General features: G+C 48.8%; 1 protein-coding gene across 3 annotated transcripts in view; it reads left to right on the forward strand.

The window, feature by feature from the left end:
• Positions 1-8,528: 8,528 nt before the first annotated feature.
• The window catches only part of PRDM10 (PR/SET domain 10), an 83,831-nt gene continuing 73,669 nt past the window's right edge, over positions 8,529-18,690 (forward strand). For 2 of the 3 annotated variants that reach the window (XM_040326238.1, XM_040326240.1), the window contains exon 1: positions 8,632-8,717. The gene's annotated coding sequence lies outside the window, so the exon portion shown is untranslated. The other variant, XM_040326239.1, reaches the window with a different exon arrangement.

An 18,690-nucleotide genomic window follows, 5' to 3' on the forward strand; every position in this document is an offset into this window, starting at 1 on the left:
AAACACTACAGCTATTCAAATGAAAGCTGTAATGTTCCCCGCCCATATTAACCAGTCGGCGGCAGCGGGGATGCGGAGTAACGGCAGCGGCGGCGGGGGGGTATTTTCGGATGAGGCATCGGGGGTATTTGCGGGAGTACAAGTAAATACTCGGAATCGGTCCCGATATATCAAGTCAAAAGTTATATTGTCCTGGGCAGGAAGGGGGTGAAAGTGTCCGGTAGGCAAGTGGTTAAGGGCATCGCACACATCTGCTAAAATGCTGCTGCACCATGTGGTTTGGTGCGGCGTGATTTTGTGGTTTGTTGCGGCGTGATTTTGCCAAAGGGTCAGGGACTTCTTTTGCGCATTTCTTGCATGTAGGGCAGCCCACTGAATTGAATGGGCTGTCCTACACCTGATGCGTGGAAACGCTCAGAAAAGCGCATTTGTTCTGTTGCACCTGCATGGTATAAATGGAGCCTAATGCGGCGTACACACGGTCGTTTTTCGGCATGAAAAAAAACAACATTTTTCAGCATGTCCAAAAAACGACGTTTTTGCATCTTCATCATTAAAAATGATGTTGCCCACATACCATCGTTTTTAAAAAATGATGAACAAAGCGCGGTGACATACAACACGTACGACGGCACTATGAAGGGGAAGTTCTATTCGCCTTTGGGCTGCTTTTAGCTGATTCCGTGTTAGTAAAAGACGATTCGCCCTTTTCTGTCTGTTACAGCGTGATGAATGTGCCATCTCCATTATGAACGGTAGTTTTACCAGAACGAGCGCTCCCGTCTCATAACTCGCTTCTGGGCATGCGCGGGTTTAAAACGTCGTTTTAGCCCACAACACAATCATTTTTTACACCCAGAAAAACGACATTTTAAAAAACGACATTAAAAAATGCAGCATGTTTGAATTTTTTTTTGTCGTTTTTCAGAAGCCGAAAAACGATGTGAAGCCTGCACACAATGATTTTAAATGACGTTTTTAAAAAAGTAGTTTTTTTTCATGCCGAAAAACGACCGTGTGTACGCGGCATAAGGGGTTGGTTTACTAAAGGAAAATAGACTGTGTACTTTGCAAAGTGCTATTGTGCAAAGTGCAATCCTACAAATGCAATTGCTTCAGAGTTTAGTAAATGCGGTGAAGGTTTACTTTGTAAAGAATACCCAATCATGTGCCAGGATAAAAAAAAAAATAGCATTTTGCTTGCGGATTATTGGATGATGGAAGTCGGCAGAGCTTCTGCTCATTTACTAAGCTCTGGAATAACTGCACTTTGCAAAGTGCACAGTTTTACGCCAATCTAACTCGGAATCTGCGCCGTCCTAAGTTTAAGTGTATTCTCAAACAGAGATACACTTAAACCTATCTAAGATACGACGGCTTGCGCTGTCATATCTTAGGGTGCAATGTTTAGGCTGGCCGCTAGGTGGCGCTTCCATTGTGCTCGGCATAGAATATGTAAATCACTAGATACGCCAATTCACGAACGTACGCGTGCCCGTCGCAGTAAAGATACGCCGTTTACGTAAGGCATTTTCAGGCGTAAAGTTATTCCATCAAATAGCTGGACTAGTAATGTTAAGTATGGCCGTCGTTCCCGTGTCGAAATTTAAAAATTTTACGTCGTTTGCGTAAGTCGTCCGTGAATAGGGCTGAACGTAATTTACGTCCACGTCCTTGCGGCGTACTTTGCCCCAATGCACACTGGGATATGTACACGGACGGCGCCGTTCGTAAAAAACATAAATCACGTCAGGTCACCCCCCATTGACATAAAACACGACCCCTCAGCATAATTTGAATTAGGCGTGCTTACGCCTGCAGCGTAAGCATCTTTGCGGCGGCGTAGCGTATCGTATTTACACTACGCCGCCGTAAGTTAGCTAGGCAAGTACTGTATTCACAAAGTACTTGCCTGCTAAGTTATGGCGGCGTAGCGTAAATGCTGCAGGCGTAAGCACGCCTAATTCAAATTATGCTGAGGGGTCGTGTTTTATGTTAATGGGGGGTGACCTGACGTGATTTATGTTTTTTACGAACGGCGCCGCCCGTGTACATATCCCAGTGGTCTATTTGAATCCACCTATTTATTTGCTTTTAGTAAATCAACCCTTTAGATTTCCACCTGTACATCGCAGAATTGCTCTTGGAAGGGGGTGGATTTTATAAGCTTGAGGGGCAAATGTACCGTTTACGCTTTACCGCCATTGCTAAACACCAACCCCGTTGACAGAAAGTGTCTTGTGGTCAGAAGAAGCTGTCAGACCTGTGAAAATTGCCACGTAAGGCTCTCCTCATCCAAGACGTCACAGAGAAGGAATCCAAATCTGAGCGACCCTTTGATGTTTTCATTAAAAGAAATACATTCATCACAAGACTGCCCGATGGTATCAGAATATTCGAATATTACAGAAAGGCGCAGCGAAGGCCTCAATCCTATGTAATTCGTTATTATTTGATGTCAGCTACTGGGCTCTGTTATTTCTCTGAGCTTTTCCCAATAGTCTAAAAATACCCCGAGCCGGTTATTTAATTTTAGCTGCCATCCACGAGGTGACACGTTTGTGGCTGTGCAATCAGGCGTATATTGTGCTGGGTGTTGTTCTTTCTCAAATTTTGTTGGAAGGGACTAAGGCTGGCTGACTTCCTGTGAATAGAAACAAGAGCTTACAGAATAACGCTGATGACTGGGCACAGGATGGCTGGCACAGGCGCCGGGCACTGAAGACCAGCTCTATGTTCTGTTCACAAACCGCCACAGGGAGACAGAGAAAAAAAAGATGTAAACCCGACCTGGATAACACTGAATTCAATTTGCTCTGAGCATCATAAACAACTGTCATTAAAAACAAATCCTTATTTTTATCCTTTGTTACGGATCAGTGCTGCTGATCTCCTGCGAGCTCGTAGGCGTCATTCCCTGTCTACATGCGATGGCTGCATGGCATTTCTCAGGGCACGTTTCCTGATGGCGACAACAGTGGGCCACGCCTGTGTACTGTGTGTTGAAGTAGCCACTTGTCTTCATCAAAAGCCCACGTGACAGGGTGATAATCAGGGCTTTTTTAGTCAGACATTAGGTGTAGGTACACACCTTTTTGAGTCACCCTTTGTCTCAGCCCCTACCCACCTCTAAGCACCATTCCTTGGTTCCACCCCTGAGCACCATTCCTTGGTCCCATCCCCTCCCCAACCCTGAGCACCATTCCTTGGTTCCACCCCTGAGCACCATTCCTTGGTTCAATCCCCTACCCAACCCTGAGCACCATTCCTTGGTTCCATTCCCTACCCACCTCTGAGCACAATTCCTTGGTTCCACCCCCTACCCACCCCTGAGCACCATTACTTGGTTTCATCCCCTACCCACCCCTGGAGAACCATTCCTTGGTTTCATCCCCTACCCACCCCTGAGCACCATTACTTGGTTTCATCCCCTACCCACCCCTGAGCACCATTCCTTGGTTTCATCCCCTACCCAACCCTGAGCAACATTCCTTGGTTCCATCCCCTACCAACCCCTGAGCACCATTCCTTGGTTCCATCCCCTACCCACCCCTGAGCACCATTCCCTGGTTCCATCCCCTACCAACCCCTGAGCACCATTCCTTGGTTCCATCCCATATCCACCCCTAAGCACCATTCTTTGGTTCCATCCCCTACCAACCCCTGAGCACCATTCCTTGGTTCCATCCCCTACCCAACACTGAGCAACATTCCTTGGTTCCATCCCCTACCCACCCCTGAGCACCATTCCTTGGTTCCATCCCCTACCCACCCCTGAGCACCATTCCCTGGTTCCATCCCCTACCAACCCCTGAGCACCATTCCTTGGTTCCATCCCCTACCCACCCCTGAGCACCATTCCCTGGTTCCATCCCCTACCAACCCCTGAGCACCATTCCTTGGTTCCATCCCCTAACAATCTCTGAGCAACATTCCTTGGTTCCATCCCCTACCCACCCCTGAGCACCATTCCTTGGTTCCATTCCCTACCCAACACTGAGCAACATTTATTGGTTCCATCCCCTACCCACTTCTGAGCACCATTCCTTGGTTCCATCCTGTACCCACCCCTAAGCACCATTCCTTGGTTTCATCCCCTAACCACCATTCCTTGGTTTCATCCCCTAACCACCTCTGAGCACCATTCCTTGGTTCCAATAGATTTCCCCAGGAAAAATAGATCCCTCCCAGCAACAATGGATCCTCCACAGAAAAATACCCCCATCAACAATAGATCCACCCCAGCAACAATATATCTCAAAGTATCCAGAATCAATAGACTCTCGGCTGATCACAGAACGGAGTAAGGGGTCGATCCAGACCGCTTACTACATGATAAGGTGCCAGTCAATGACAGCTGATCATGTGATGTAAACATGCCTGAGCAAACATGGCACGCAAAAGCACACATATGTGAACCGAGCCTGAAAGTGGTTGTAAACCCTTTACAACCACTTTAACCTAAAGTTAAGCCTAGATTAAGGCTTACCTGTAGGTGCAAGAAATATCTCCCAAACCTAAAAGGTTTAGGAGATATTTGCAAAGAATATCGGCACCGATATCTACGGCGCATGCGCCATAGACATCGGGTACAGGCACACTGAGCGTGCCCCTACTAACGGTATCAAGCCATTAGTGGCGGCTCCCGCATGCATGCGTCATCGCTGCTCCGGCCAGTCACAGCGCCAGAGCAGCGATACCCGGAAGTCACTCCGGGTATCATGGCGGCGTCGGAGGAGGCGAATGAGGGCCGCTGCTGGGGCTTTGATCTCAGGTAAGTACTTCATAATGAGCTAGTATGCTATGCATACTAGCTCATTATGCCTTTGTCTTGCAGGTTGTTTTTTTTTACAAGAGGGTTTACTTCCTCTTTAAGCTACCGATCTCTGTATTCAGGCAGTAGAGAGAGCAATGAAAGGAGACCTCCACCTGGTGGCTGGATAGCAGAATAGACTCATATCTGTACACAATACAGTGAGGTTGATATACTAACTATTTACTCCAGAGTCATCCATCATCCAATCACGTGCAAGCGATTGATAAGCATTGCAAATTGAAGCTTTGCCTCATTTACTAAGATCTGCAGCAACTGCAAAGTGCGCAGTCTGTTTGCCTTTAGTAAATTAACCCCAGTATGCCACATCAGCCCCGGAAGATTTGGCTGCTCAATGACCAGGCCCATCTTTTGCGATACGGCACTGCGGTACTTTAACTGACAACTGCGCGAACATACCCCAATAATGATCATCTCTGTGGTTTGTATTTGTTGCGCTAAAAACAAAGAACAACCAACAACTGTGGAAAAAAAAATACATTTTTTTTACTTTCTCCTATAAAACACATCCAATATATATATATATAAAAATAAAAAACTTCATCAATTTAGACCAATGTGTATTCTGCTACATATTTTTGGTAAACAAAATCCCAATAAGTATATATTGATTGATTTGCACAAAAGTTATTGGGCCAGATTCACAAAGAGTTACGCCAGCGTATCAATAGATACACCGACGTAACTCGGAATCTAAGCCCGTCGTATGTTTAAGTGTATGCTCAAACTGAGATACACTTAAACCTGCCTAAGCAACGACGACCTGCGCCGTCGTATCTTAGGGTGCAATATTTACGCTGGCCGCTAGGTGGCGCTCCCATTGAGTTCGGCGTAGAATATGCAAATGAGTAGATACGCCGATTCACGAACGTACGCTTGCCCGTCGCAGTAAAGATACGCCGTTTCCGTAAGAGATACGCCACGTAAAGATAAACATGCCCCCTAGGTGGCGTAGCCAATGTTAAGTATGGCCGTCGTTCCCGCGTCGCAATTTGAAAATTTTACGTCGTTTGCGTAACTCGTCCCTGAATGGGGCTGGACGTAATTTACGTTCACGTCAAAACCAATGACGTCCTTTGGAGCAATGCACACTGGGAAATTCCACGGACGGCGCATGCGCAGTTCGTTCGGCGCGGGGACGCGCATCATTTAAATGATACACGCCCCCCCTACCCGCCAAATTTGAATTCCGCCAGGTGATTTACGCTACGCCGCCGCAACTTTACAGGCAAGTGCTTTGTGAATAAAGCACTTGCCTGAAAAACTTGCTGGCGGCGTAAAGTAAATGAGATACGTTACGCCAGCAGAAAGATCCGCTGATCTTTCTGAATCTGGCCCAATGTGTCTACAAACGATGGGATATTTTTATTTTTTTACTAGTAATGGCGATGATCAGCAACTTATAGTGAGACTGTGATATTGTGGCGGACAAATCGGACACCAACTGACACTTTTTGGGACCAGTGACACTAACTAAGGACATCACTCCCCGGGTTCTGTCCCCCCCAAGGACACCACTCCCCGGGTTCTGTCCCCCCCAAGGACACCACTCCCCGGGTTCTGTCCCCCCCAAGGACACCACTCCCCGGGTTCTGTTCCCCTGAGGACATCACTCCCCGGGTTCTGTTCCCCCCAAGGACACCACTCCCCGGGTTCTGTCCCCCCCAAGGACACCACTCCCCGGGTTCTGTCCCCCCCAAGGACACCACTCCCCGGGTTCTGTTCCCCTGAGGACATCACTCCCCGGGTTCTGCCCCCCCTGAGGACATCACCCCCGGGTTCTGCCCCCCCGAGGACATCACTCCCCGGGTTCTGTCCCCCCCCCCCCAGGACATCACTCCCCGGGTTCTGTCCCCCCCAAGGACACCACTCCCCGGGTTCTGTTCCCCTGAGGACATCACTCCCCGGGTTCTGTTCCCCTGAGGACATCACCCCCGGGTTCTGTTCCCCTGAGGACACCACTCCCCGGGTTCTGCCCCCCCCCAGGACATCCCTCCCCGGGTTCTGCCCCCCCCTGAGGACATCACCCCCGGGTTCTGCCCCCCCCTGAGGACATCACCCCCGGGTTCTGTTCCCCTGAGGACATCACCCCCGGGTTCTGCCCCCCCGAGGACATCACTCCCCGGGTTCTGTTCCCCTGAGGACATCACTCCCCGGGTTCTGCCCCCCCTGAGGACATCACTCCCCGGGTTCTGCCCCCCCCTGAGGACATCACCCCCGGGTTCTGTTCCCCTGAGGACATCACCCCCGGGTTCTGCCCCCCCGAGGACATCACTCCCCGGGTTCTGTTCCCCTGAGGACATCACTCCCCGGGTTCTGTTCCCCTGAGGACATCACTCCCCGGGTTCTGCCCCCCCCCAGGACATCACTCCCCGGGTTCTGCCCCCCCTGAGGACATCACCCCCGGGTTCTGCCCCCCCCCCCCCAGGACATCACTCCCCGGGTTCTGTCCCCCCCAAGGACACCACTCCCCGGGTTCTGTTCCCCTGAGGACATCACTCCCCGGGTTCTGTTCCCCTGAGGACATCACCCCCGGGTTCTGTTCCCCTGAGGACACCACTCCCCGGGTTCTGCCCCCCCCCAGGACATCACTCCCCGGGTTCTGCCCCCCCCTGAGGACATCACCCCCGGGTTCTGCCCCCCCCTGAGGACATCACCCCCGGGTTCTGTTCCCCTGAGGACATCACCCCCGGGTTCTGCCCCCCCGAGGACATCACTCCCCGGGTTCTGTTCCCCTGAGGACATCACTCCCCGGGTTCTGCCCCCCCTGAGGACATCACTCCCCGGGTTCTGCCCCCCCCTGAGGACATCACCCCCGGGTTCTGTTCCCCTGAGGACATCACCCCCGGGTTCTGCCCCCCCGAGGACATCACTCCCCGGGTTCTGTTCCCCTGAGGACATCACTCCCCGGGTTCTGTTCCCCTGAGGACATCACTCCCCGGGTTCTGCCCCCCCCCAGGACATCACTCCCCGGGTTCTGCCCCCCCTGAGGACATCACCCCCGGGTTCTGCCCCCCCGAGGACATCACTCCCCGGGTTCTGTTCCCCCCCCCCCAGGACATCACTCCCTGGGTTCTGTCCCCCCCCTGAGGACATCACCCCCGGGTTCTGCCCCCCCGAGGACATCACTCCCCGGGTTCTGTTCCCCCCCCCAGGACATCACTCCCCGGGTTCTGTCCCCCCCCTGAGGACATCACCCCCGGGTTCTGCCCCCCCCCCCGAGGACATCACTCCCCGGGTTCTGTTCCCCCCCCCCAGGACATCACTCCCTGGGTTCTGTTCCCCCCCCCCCAGGACATCACTCCCCGGGTTCTTTCCCCCCCTGAGGACATCACTCCCCGGGTTCTGTCCCCCCCTGAGGACATCACTCCCCGGGTTCTTTCCCCCCCCTGAGGACATCACTCCCTGGGTTCTTTCCCCCCCCCCTGAGGAAATCACTCCCCGGGGTCAGGGCGCCCCTATGCCGAGTCCTATAGCGGAGACGCTGTGAAGGACATCACGTGACCTCCTCCTGCAGTTCTTCTGGCCGCCATTGGTGGCGCTGTATGTGAGATCCTCGAGTATACCCACCGCGTACCCCCAACACCACTGATTGCCCCCCCATATCGGTCCCCCCTCCTCCCCCCGCACAGCCGGTAATCAGAGGGATATATTCCGGTCACGGTTACACCGGACAGAGGCCGCTCCTTCCCACGCTCGGATCCCTCCAATCAGAGGACGGCGTGCGGCTGTTGCTAGGCAGAATATGGTAATCCGGCCCAGGCCGCCATCTCTGCAGCTACCATTGTGAGGTGAGGACGGGTTGGCAATTTGCAGTGAAATGGTGATTTGTGGAGGGCGGAGGGGAGAGGCCGGGTCTTCGGGGGCTCTGGATCCCCCCCAGGTAGGTGATGGAAGGGTCGGAGAGGCGGGGGGGAGGTTTGGGGCCCCCCGGATCCCGGGATGGTGGAGTCCTCGGCGGTCCCGCTCTGGGATGAGGGGGGTTCCGGGCGGGGTAGTCGCGCCCATGATGGCGGCCAGGCCGTGATTCCGGGGCTGTGGAGGGGAGAGGGGGGCTCAGAGGACGAGAGGGGGGCGGACCGGTGATAGGGGGGTCGGTGAGGCCGGGTGGGGATCGGTGCGATGGAGGCCCGAGTCCAGGGATCGCCCCGCTAATGGTACAGTCCATCCCCCGCCCCCTTCCAGGGCACTCCGCATCTTACCGGGAGGGGGGTGTACGGGGCCCCGAGCTGGAGGGGGGCCGGGGATCCCCGTTATAGAGGGGGGAGGGGGCAATATACACAACATAGAACCCGGATGTGAGGCCTCGGAGGGGCCACAGGGGGCGCCACACGCCCCGAAACCCGCCGGGACCCCCCCCCCCACACCCCGAAATGGGATGACCTGTCCGAGCGACTTCCCGCCAAAACACCTGACAGGGGGGCGGGGATGACAGGGGGCCCTATGAGGAGACAGCTGGGGGCCCCTCACTTCTGTTTTACAATGTCACTCACTGGCACCTGTCAGGGGGTGGGCTCTGCTGTGTCCAAGCAGGGAGCCTCCAGGGGCCCATCCACAGCTGACATTCCAGGGGCCCAACATAGAAATATAATACAAACATGTCACTGTCAGGGAGCTCAGATATTGGCCAGGGGCCCCTCCACAGCTGACCTACCAGGGGCCCAAACTAGAAGTCCAATACAAACATAATAGGCCCCTAAGGGCTGACATACCAGGGACCCAACATGGAAATCTAATCTTGTCACTACTGAAGGGCCCCCTGAGGGCTGACTGTCAGGGAGCACAGGTATTGGCCAGGGGCCCGACATAGAAATCCAATACAATCATAATGGGCCCCTGATCTCCCTGCCAAAGGGGCCCAGAAGGGCTGACTATCAAGGAGCTCTAATATTGGATAGGGGCCCCTCCAGAGCTGACATAGAAGGGGCCCAACATGGAAATCCACAGTACTTCTGATAATAATGTGATGGCTCCAATAATGGGCCCCTGATGTCCCCACCACAGGGGCCCCCTAAGGGCTGAGTGTCAAGCTCTGTTATTGGCCTGGGGCCCTATAACTAGTATAAGCTCAGCACTGATCTTGTGTAGGGGCCCTTCCAGAACTGACATACCAGGGGCCCGACATGGAAATTCATAGTACTAGTGAAAATATAATGGCCCCTGGTATGTCACTGCCAAGGGGGCCCTTAATGGCTGACTCAATGAGCTCTAATATTGGCCACGGGGCCCCTCCAGAGCTGACATACCAGAGGCCTGATATAAAAATCCAGAGTACTAGTGAGATTACAATCATAATGGTCCCCTTGTATGTCACTGCTAAAGGGGCCCCTGAGGGCTGACTGTCAGGGAGCTCCGATATTGGCCAGGGGCCCCCTCCATATCTGAGATAGCAGAGGCCCAATGTGGAAATACAAACAATGGGCCCCTGGTACATCACTGCCAAGGGGGCCCCCTAAGAGGTTACTCTCAATGAGCTCTAATATTGGCCAGGGGGCCCCTCCATAGCTGACATACCAGGGGCCCGACATTACTGTACTAGTGATAATACTAGGGGTCCAGTACATTAATAATGGGTCCCCCATGTCCCTGCTGAAGGGCCCCTTAAGACTGACTGTCAAGGAGCTCCAATATTGACCAGGGGCCCCTCCATAGCTGACATACCAGGGGCCTGACATTACTGTACTAGTGATAATACTAGGGGTCCAGTACAATAATAATGGGTCCCCCATGTCCCTGCTGAAGGGCCCCTTAAGACTGACTGTCAAGGAGCTCCAATATTGGCCAGGGGCCCCTCCAGAGCTGACATTCCAGGTATGTCATTGTTGAAGGGGCCCCATAGGCTGATTGTCAAGGAGCTCCAATATTGGTAATGGGGCCCTATAACTAGTATAAGCTCAGCACTGGGAGGCCCATCATCTTGTGTAGGGGCCCTTCCAGAAGTGACATACCAGGGGCCCAACATGAAAATTCAGAGTATTAATGAAAATATAATAACGGGCCCCTGGTATGTCACTGCCAGGGGGGTACCTTGTTGGTGAAGTTCCTCTGTAAAGTAGTGGAGTGCTAGAATCTCTGTCAACTTTTATTGTATGTTTCCTTGTTGCAGATTTCCCCCACTTCCTTTCCAGTAATAAATGTACTTATCCAGTGAGACACCATAGAGTTCTGCCTATCCAGCGAGACCCCATAGAGTTCTGCCTATCCAGCGAGACCCCATAGAGTTCTGCCTATCCAGCGAGACACCATAGAGTTCTGCCTATCCAGCGAGACACCATAGAGTTCTGCCTATCCAGCGAGACACCATAGAGTTCTGCCTATCCAGCGAGACACCATAGAGTTCTGCCTATCCAGCGAGACACCATAGAGTTCTGCCTATCCAGCGAGACCCCATAGAGTCCTGCCTATCCAGCGAGACCCCATAGAGTCCTGCCTATCCAGCGAGACCCCATAGAGTCCTGCCTATCCAGCAGGACACCATAGAGTTCTCCCTATCCAGCGAGCCACCATAGAGTTCTCCCTATCCAGCGAGCCACCATAGAGTTCTCCCTATCCAGCGAGCCACCATAGAGTTCTGCCTATCCAGCGAGACCCCCATAGAGTTCTGCCTATCCAGCGAGACCCCCATAGAGTTCTGCCTATCCAGCGAGACCCCCATAGAGTTCTGCCTATCCAGCGAGACACCATAGAGTCCTGCCTATCCAGTTGGCAGGGGTTGATCCTATCTTAGAGGTGCACTTTCTAGGAAAGAGATGTGACCATAGAAGTGCATCTCTCTGTGCTGTGGGGGGGGCAGAGGGGGTGGGCCCCTGTAGTGGTGCCCCAGTTCAGGTGGTGTAACCCTGGAAGTGCACCTGTTTGTGTGTTTGTTTGGTTTTCTTTTCAATCTGCAGCTCTGTAGATTGCTGAAAAATGCGATATGCCCACCTGGAGACATTCTGTACACAGAACGAGTACAGAGCGCCCCCCAGAAATGTCATTTCCTGCTTGTGATTGGTCTACTGATTTTCCCAGAAGTCTACACTAAGATACAAGTCAGATTTTGGGCATCCCCTCCAACAACAATTGCATTTTTTTTTTTTTTTTTGTGAGATGCTCACAAATCAAGTGTAAAGTGATTCAGACCCTGCCGCTTTCCTCACCAGATCACTTTTTTTGTCTTTTATCCACTTGCCAACCGCCCACCGTATATCCCTTTCATGCCTATGCCTATGTATGACATTTGGTGTTTACAAGTTAAAATCCATATTTTTGGCTAGAAAATTACTTAGAACCCCCAAACATTATATATATATTTTTAGCAGAGAATCTAGAGAATAAAATGGCGATTGTTGCAATATTTTATGTCATACGGTATTTGTGCGGCGGTGTTTTAAACACAACTTTTTGGGAAAAATTTACTTTCATGAATTTTAAAAAAATGAAAAAGTAAAATTAGCCCAATTTTTTTGCATAATGTGAAAGATGATGTTATGCCGAGTAAATAGATACCAAGCATGACACGCTTTATAATTGCACGCACTTGTGGAATGGCGACAAACTACGGTAACTAAAAATCTCCATAGGCGACGCTTTAAACTTTTTTTACGGTTACCAGGTTAGAGTTACAGAGTAGGCCTAGTGCTATAATTATTGCTCTCGCTCTTACGATCGCGGCGATACCTCACATGTGTTATTTGAACACCGTTTTCATATGCGGGCGCGACTTCCGTATGCGCTTTCTTTGCTGCGCAAGCTCGCGGGGAGGGGGGCGCTTTAAAAAATTTTTTTTTTTGTTTTCTTATTTATTTATTTATTTTTTCTAATAAATTTTTTTTTTACATTTTGATCACTTTTATTGCTGTCACAAGGAATGTAAACATCCCTTGTGACAGCAATAGGTGGTGACAGGTACTCTTTATGGAGGGATCGGGGGTCTAAAAGACCCCCGAGCCCTCCTTTGCACTTCAAAGTATTCAGATCGCCGAAAACGGCGATACTGATTACTGTATACTTTTTTAAATCCGGCGCCATTGGCATCTGAGAAACCCGGAAGTGACGTCATGACGCCGCTTCCGTGGTTTCAATGCGGACACTGAATCAAAGCCGTTTACGGCTTTGTTTCAGAGCGCGCCGAGACGCTGGAGGCGCCGGATCGTGGATCGGGTCTCCCGGTGGGACGGGAGGCCCGGTCAGAGCGGCGAGAGGCGGCGGATGTCCCCTCCCGCTCCTCCGGCATAACAACCGAGCGGCTTTTAGCCGCATCGGTTGTTATGTTTGGAAAGCCGATCGCCCGCTCTAAACAACGGTACCGGGATGTTGCCTGCGGCTGCAGGCATCATCCCGGTATAACCCCTGAAAGCCGAGGACGCATATATGCGTACGCTCGGCGTGAAAGGGATATATTACATCATTACTTTGACATTTAATCCCGGGGTTATGACAGTAGCTAGCTACCACGTGGGCGATTTCGCACCGGATAGAAGTGATTCGCCTTGGGATCACTTTTAGTGGCGGGATTGGTGCCCCTCTTTCCCCGCTGCTTTCTGGTCATTTCCGGGTTTTACCAGAGCTGTTGGTAAACCTGGAAGCGATCCGATCCGTTGGATGGGGATAAGCAGGAAGCCGAGTTAGGAAAAGATAAGCCCCCAGTCGGCTCTATGCCCTTGGAGGACTGGAGCGACCTCTGACGTCACTTCTGGTTCTCGGGTTTAAAGAGATTTTTATTTATTTATTCAGTCAGTGTATTTCTTTTGCTTTTATAGGTAAAGGAGAGATTTGGGGTCTTATTGACCCCATATCTCTCAATAAAGAGGACCTGTCATACTTATTTCTATTACCAGAGATGTTTACATTCCTTGTAATAGGAATAAAAGTGATAAAAAAAAAAAAGACAGTGTAAAATAAATAAGAAAAATAAATAAAAGTAAAGCACCCCATCCCCTCGTGCTTGCGAACGCATACGCAAGTCACGCCCACGTATTTACACGGTGTTCAAACCACACATGTGAGGTATCGCCACGATCGATAGAGCGAGAGCAATAATTCTAGCACTAGACCTCCTCTGTAACTTTTTAAACATGTAATCTGTAAAAAAAAAAAAAAATGGCGATATTTAAGTACGGTAGTTTGTTCTAATTCCACAAGTGCGCAATTTTCAAGCAGGACACCTCAAGTATCTATTCACTCCACGTAACATCATCTTTCACTTTATACAAAAACATTGGGCTAACTTTACTGTGTTTTTATTTTTTTTTCATTAACCACTTCATTACCGGGCACTTAAACCCCCTTCGTGCCCAGACCAATTTTCAGCTTTCAGCGCTGACGCATTTTGAATGAGAATTGCGCGGTCATACAACACTGTACCCAAATTATATTTTTATCATTTTTTTCCCACAAATGGAGCTTTCTTTTGGTGGTATTTGATTATCTCTGCGATTATTTGTTTATAGCGCAAAAAAAAAAAAAAAAAAAAAGACAGAAAATTTTGGGAAAAAAAACACAATATTTTTTACTTTTTGTTATAATAATAATAATATATCATTTAAAAAAAAAATTTCCCTCGGTTTAGGCTGATACGTATTCTTCTACATATTTTTGTTATAAAAAATCGCACTAAGCGTATATTGATTGGTTTGCGCAAAAGTTATAGCGCCTACAATATAAGGGATAGATTTATGATTTATTTTTTACTAGTAATGGCAGCGATTTGCGATTTTTTTTTTTTTGTCAGGACTGCGATATTGCGGTGGACGTATTGGACACTTTTGACACAATTTTGGGACCATTCACATTTATACAGCGATCAGTGCTATAAAAATGCGAGGCGAGGGGGGGCGAGGAGCTGGAGCCGTGGAGCAGGTAGGTGTCTGTTTATTAAAAGCCAGCAGCTACACTTTTTGTAGCTGCGGACTTTTAATAAACTTAAAAAAAGTCTGGAACACCCCTTTAAACGCTGAACCTTTTTCTGACATTTGTTGGTTTCAAGTTCATTTTATTTTTTTCTAGAAAATTACTTGGAACCCCCAAACATTATATATAATTTTTTATTTTAGTAGAGACCCTAAAAAAGAATATAATGGTGGTTGTTGCAATATTTTATGTCGCACTGTATTTGTGCAGTGGTCTTTCAAATGCAATTTTTTGGTAAAAAATTAATTGGGGGGGGGGGGGGGGGGGGAATAAAAGACCAGTAAAGTTAGCCCAATATATATATTTTTTTTCTGTATAATGTGAAAGATTTTACGCCACGAGCATCGTGATCTTTATTCTAAGCAAAAAAATTGTGATTCTCTATTGCAGGGCTCGACAAATCCCGGGCGCCAGGTCGCCATGGCGACTAGAAATAGGGTCCTGGCGACTTGAATTGGAAGGGGGCAAAAAAAAAAAAAAAAAAAAATGTTTTTTTTTTTTTTGAGCTGGGGCCATCTGGTGGTGAGCCGTTGGTATTACAAGTTATTACCACCAGATGTGAGCTGGCGCCATCTGGTGGTGGCCGTTGGTATTACAAGTTAAGCATTACAAGTTAAACAGCAATTCTAATGTTGTTTTTCACTATTTTCACTGCCATCTTCTTCCCTCTAATTAGAACCCCCAAACATTATATATATTTTTTATCCTAACACCCTAGAGAATAAAATGGCAATCGTTGCAATACTTTCTGTCACGCCGTATTTGCGCAGCGGTCTTACAAGCGCACTTTTTTTGTGAAAAAATTACAATTTAAAATTTAATTAAAAAGACACCAGTAAAGTTATCCTCATTTTTTTTTTTATATTATGAAAGATAATGTTACGCCGAGTAAATTCATACCCAACATGTCACGCTTCAAAATTGCGTCCGCTCGTGGAATGCCGACAAACTTTTACCCTTTAAAATCTTCATAGGCGACGTTTAAAAAAAATCTACAGTTTGCATGTTTTGAGTCACAGAGGAGGTCTAGGGCTAGAATTATTGCTCTCGCTCTACCAATCGCAGCGATACCTCACATGTGGTTTGAACACCGTTTACATATGCGGGCGCTGCTCACGTATGTGTTCGCTTCTGCGCGCGAGCTCGTCGGGACGGGGCGCGTTTTCTGGCTCCTAACTTTTTTACCTGGCTCCTAGATTCCAAGCAAATTTGTCAACCCTGCTCTATTGATCCTCTCACCCGGAACTTCATGTATGTACCTTTAAAACCGAAAGTGAAACTAGAGGCACATTATATGATAGATTAAATTAAATTTTTAATCATTTTTAAAAGGAGTAAACAGTCATTTCAGCAAAACATTTTTTTTCCTTTAGGCCCCTTTCACATTGAGGAGTTTTTCAGGCGGTACAGCGCTAAAAATAGCGCTGCTATCGCGCCTGAAAAACTCCTTCACTGCAGACTCAATGTGAAAGCCAGAGGGCTTTCACACTGAGGCGATGCGCTGGCGGGAGACAAAAAAATCTCCTGTCGGCAGCATCTTTGGAGCGGTGAGAGGAGCGGCATGTATACCGCTCCTTCACCGCTCCTTCCCATTGAAAACAATGGGAAACTGCGGCAATACCGCCCGCAATGCGCCTCTATAGAGGCGCATTGCGGGCGGTATTAACTCTTTATCGGCCGCTAGCGGGGGTTAATACCGCACCGCTAGCGGCTGATACCTGCGGCAATTCCGGCGGTATAGCGCCGCTATTTTTAGCGGCGTTATACCGCCACCGCAGCTCCCGCCCCAGTCTGAAAGGGGCCTTAGTGACCCTTTAATGTGTTTACCGTCTGAACTTTTTGTACTAGGTATATGTAAAAAAAAACGAACCAAATTTTTTTAATTTATGTTCACTGTACGATTTATCGGTCATTACATGATGGCGCTATCGTTTGCGCTCAAGACCGAACGTTTGTTTTTCGAACGTTCGTTCGGACGATTTTTCGTGGAGTGTATGGCCAGTATTACTCTATGGCTTCATTATTATAGTCTCCCTCTATACCGGCCTAATACAACAGGGCAATGGCTTTGAAATGCAGACGAGAGCCTGCTTGGTGTTCCCAGGGAGTGTGTACATCTCCAAGATACTCAGCACTTAACACAGCGGCATATCTTCTTGTAGGATGACAGATGCCTGACCCCCCCACCCCCTCCCGATATCCATCCGCTGGACTTACTCAATTAATGTCCATTATAGGTTAAGTGGCAGTCTTTGGAGGTGCTGTGACTTACTGTAACCTTCAGCATGCGCAGGCAGCAGGCCTTTGCTCCAGAAATAGGCCCCGTGTTTAGTAGCCTTTCTTTTAGGATATTTATAGAGGCTGAATATTGCAAGAAGGCCGCTTTAATTATGAATAATGGTAACTTTGCACTTATAGCAAGTTGTGTGAGCTCTTCCGAGAGACGGATTAATACATCAGCGTGGTCATTAGTGCGTTGGCTTAAGTGGATCTCGGTTTTAATGTACTCTGGGAGAATGAGAGAGCAGCAGACGGCGTTATGTGGGGCTGACCACTGCACTTCATTATGAAATATTTTCCATATGATATTCTAGCTCCAAATCCCATTAATGCGACTATTCAAATTTATATAGATTTCAAGGGCACTTAAACAGGCTATTTATAACAACTGGAAATAAATATTTCAGTTTTGTTTTCTGGGAAATATCGCTGCTGAAAGTTTTGCCTTTTTACAAATCTGCTTTTGGATGATATCTCCATCTCTTGTCAATTTTCTGCATCATTTTACATCCGCGCTAAAGCCGCGGAAATTCCGACAGCAAAAGTCCGATGGAGTGTACACACGATCGGAATTTCCTTCCAAAAGCTCACATCGGACTTTTCTTGTCGGAATTTCCGATCGTGTGTACTGGGCATAAAGCCTCGTACACACGATCAGATTGTTGGCCAATCGAACGTCTAATTTTTGTCAAAAGGGCTAGTGCCTGGATCTTGTCTTCTATACTAATGTTACACAATTGTCGGCCAACAAACACGAACGTAGTGACGTTATACGAGGAATTTCAGCTCTTGAGCGCCACCCTTTGGACCCCTTCTGCTAATTTCGTGTTTGAGCATCGGACTTGTGTACTGACGATACGAAAATCAGACAACAGACCGTTGTCTGCTGAAAATTTACTAGCCTGCCATCCAACATTTGTTGGCAGAAAGTTGGACAACAATTGTCAGAAGGAGCGTACTAACAGTCAGATTTTAGGACAACAGTCTGCCAACAGAGAATCCCCTGCCAACAATCGGATCGTGTGCACGAGGCTTTATGCCCAGTACACACGATCGGAAATTCCGACAAGAAAAGTCCGATGTGAGCTTTTGGACGGAAATTCCGACCGTGTGTAGGCTCTATCAGACTTTTACTGTCGGAATTTCCGCCAACAAAAGATTGAGAGCTGGTTCTCAAATTTTCCGATGGGAAAAAAATTCCTATCGTCTGTAGCAATCCTGATGTGCAAAATTCCGACCCATGCTCGGAAACAATTCGACGCATGCTCAGAAGCATTGAACTTAATTTTCTCGGCTCGTTGTAGTGTTGTACGTCACTGCGTTCTTAACGGAAAGTTCAGAGAACTTTTGTGTGACCGCGTGTATGCAAGCCAAGCTTGAGCGAAATTCCATCAAAAAAATCCAAGGTTTTTCTGACGGAACATCCAATCGTGTGTACGGGGCATTTAGACATTGCTTTGCAATTTTTTAAATGTTGAATAAAGACAGATAAAAATGCAGCATCCAAATTCTGTATAGTAAAACTAAACACTTTTTTAAGTGACTTTTATTGATGATGGGTTCCAAATATCATCTAATATGTAGTGGTCCTCAGAATCTTTTGAACAAAGGGCCGGTTCCCTGTCTGTCAAACTATTTGAGGGACAGTGGGAGTAAAAAATAAAATGCAAATTAAAAACCCCTGT

The sequence above is a fragment of the Rana temporaria genome, chromosome 10 (assembly GCF_905171775.1).
Source record: "Rana temporaria chromosome 10, aRanTem1.1, whole genome shotgun sequence".
NCBI classification, from domain to species: Eukaryota; Metazoa; Chordata; class Amphibia; order Anura; family Ranidae; genus Rana; species Rana temporaria.